Here is a 2,599-nt window from a genome sequence, read left to right as displayed (position 1 = left end):
AGTCCTAAACACGGCACGTTTTTAAGAGTCTACTATGCGCCAAGCACTGTGCCAAGCATACAGTACAATCCAGTCAGACACAGTCCCTCTCCCACATGGTGCTCACAGAAGAAAGAACAGGTATTTTTATCCCCATTTTACAGATGAGGAAACTAGGGCATAGAGAAATGAAGTGACTTGCCCTAGGTCACACAGCAGGAAAGGAGCAGAGCAGGGACTGAAACCCAGGTCTACTGACTTGGAGAAGGGATGGAAGAGAGGATAAGGAGGGTGATCAGGAGGGGAAAGGAACAGGGATTGTGGGTGTCCCAAGTGAGGAAAAGGGAGAGCAGGGCTCTACCAGTACTGGGATGGAAATACAGTTTGATTGTGCATCACACAAATACCAGTCTAGACGCACAGAGTATCAGCTCCTTGTCAGCAGGGAATGTGCCACTTTGTTATTCTTAATTCCTGAGTGTCTAGAACAGTGCACCGCACCAAGTGAGAGTTCAATAAATGTTAACCACTACTATGACTGCTTCTACTACTACTACTTCTGTCGCTATTTCTGCTTTTAATAATAATAATGGCATTTATTAAGCGCTTACTATGCGCAAAGCTCTGTTCTAAGCGCTGGAGAGGTTACAAAGTGATCAGGTTGTCCCAAGGGGGGCTCACAGTCTTAATTCCCATTTTATAGATGAGGTAACTGAGGCCCAGAGAAGTTAAGTGATTTGCCCAAAGTTACACAGCTGACAATTGGCAGAGTCAGGACTTGAACCCACGACCTCTGACTCCAAGCCCGGGCTCTTTCCACTGAGCCATGCTGCTTCTTTATTTCTACTATCAGAGGCGGTCTGTAGAAGTCAATCAGACTCTAGCATAAGCAGATTGGTATTTAGTCTGATGAGCGAAGAATCCCTGATAGAAAAGATTTCGGAGACATTCAGATGGAATAGAGACATTGCAGGGATTTAGCCTTGTCAGTCTGAATGGAAAGCTGGGAAGGCAGCAGCCCCTGACTTTGAGGTCTCTGCTCTATTTACTAGGCAATACTGCGTCTCTAATTCATTCAGTCATATTTATTGAGCGCTTACTGTGTGCAGAGTACTGTACTAAGTGCTTGAGAAGTACAAGTTGGCAACATATAGAGACGGTCCCTACCCAACAGCAGGCTCACAGTCTAGAAGACTGTACTAGAGGATGAGCATACTACTAGGTGATGAAGAAAGTTATACTGGAACAGTTGCTGTTAACCAAACTCAGTTATAGACTTAATAATAATAATAACAATACTAATAATAACTGTGGTATTTGTTAAGCGCTTACTATATGCCAAGCACTGTTCTAAGTGCTGGGGTGGATAAAAGGTAGTCAGGTTGGACACAGTCTCCTTTCCACTTGGGGCTCACGGTCTTAATCCCCATTTTACAGATGAGATAACTGAGACACAGAGAAGTTAAGCAACTTGCCCAAAGTCACGTAACGGACATGTGGCGGAGCCGGGATTAGAACTCATATCCTCTGACTCCGAGGCCAGTGCTCTCTCCACTAGGCCCTGCAGACTTGTCCTCTGCACTCAGTGCCCATTCTCCAGGAGTCGACCGTTCCACTTGGAAATGGATTCCCACTGTTCCCATCTTCTGTCAGAGCTGCGTCCGTCACCATACATCTCACTGTGTAATCAGGGCCAGTTTCAGACCTCTGGCTGACAAGAAGCAGGGAAAATTTTTTTTGTCCTGTTATGTCTCCTGTGCCGTTGTTACAGTGCCCAGCCCGCCTACGCATTGTAGTGTAATGACGTCACATACACCGTTTTATGGAAGCCAGTCCAAGTCTCCCGCTCCAGGGTCGCATCTGGAGAGTTTCCAGTACTCTACCAGTCTCGGCTATGGGAGGGAGAGTCAAGCAGAGGCCTACCCATTCTATTCCTATCTTGGGCAGTGGCTAGCGAGCGGAAGACAATCTGCTACAAGTCAAAACTCACCTATGTTGGGCAGTAGCGGCGTGGTAGAGAGTCGAGGGCGGAGACTTGGGTTTACTGCGTTTAAGGTGGCAATGGTCAACCACTTTTGGGTTTTTACCAAGAAAACCCTGTGCATACACTACCAGAACGATTGCGGATGGAGAGCGGGGCGTTCAGGGAGAGATGTGTCCGTGGTGTCTCTATGGGTCGGAAACGACTTGACGACATAAGACAAGACAAGTCCAAGTCCAGTGGACACCCCATGGACTCCATGGGGTCTCCATGGACACCCCGACTCCCCTCGCCACTACACATTCCTGAGCCACTGTATTCCGCCTCCCGGTCTCTGGGACCACAGGAATTGCTTGTGACCCAAGCAGAGGGAAGCTGAGCCCTTTTTCCTTTCTAAAGCGCTACCCTGCAGCCTCTCCCCACCCCTTTCACCAGGGGGGAGCCTTCGGGTGACTGTTTTCACTCGTTTCCTCTGTGAGGCCAACCTTGGCCTCCCAAGGAATGCTGAACTAATGCTCTTCTGTCTTTTTCTTAGGTCAAATATCAGAGACTAGAATTCAGATTTCCAAAATTCCTTTTTATTTATTGTTCTTGTGATATTTGCTGAGTGCTTACTATGTGCCAGGTTCTGTTCTAAGT

General features: G+C 47.4%; 1 non-coding gene across 1 annotated transcript; it reads left to right on the top strand.

Annotated features, from left to right (window-relative positions):
- The first annotated feature begins 1,822 nt into the window (after positions 1–1,822).
- LOC119938850 lies at positions 1,823–1,959 on the top strand. The gene has a single exon (XR_005454548.1). It is a non-coding gene; the product is annotated as a small nucleolar RNA SNORA7 (small nucleolar RNA).
- The last annotated feature ends 640 nt before the right edge of the window (positions 1,960–2,599 follow it).

Source organism: Tachyglossus aculeatus, chromosome 16, assembly GCF_015852505.1.
Source record: "Tachyglossus aculeatus isolate mTacAcu1 chromosome 16, mTacAcu1.pri, whole genome shotgun sequence".
NCBI classification, from domain to species: Eukaryota; Metazoa; Chordata; class Mammalia; order Monotremata; family Tachyglossidae; genus Tachyglossus; species Tachyglossus aculeatus.
Note: the sequence above shows the minus strand (reverse complement) of the source record. Positions and strands in the feature narration are given on the sequence as shown.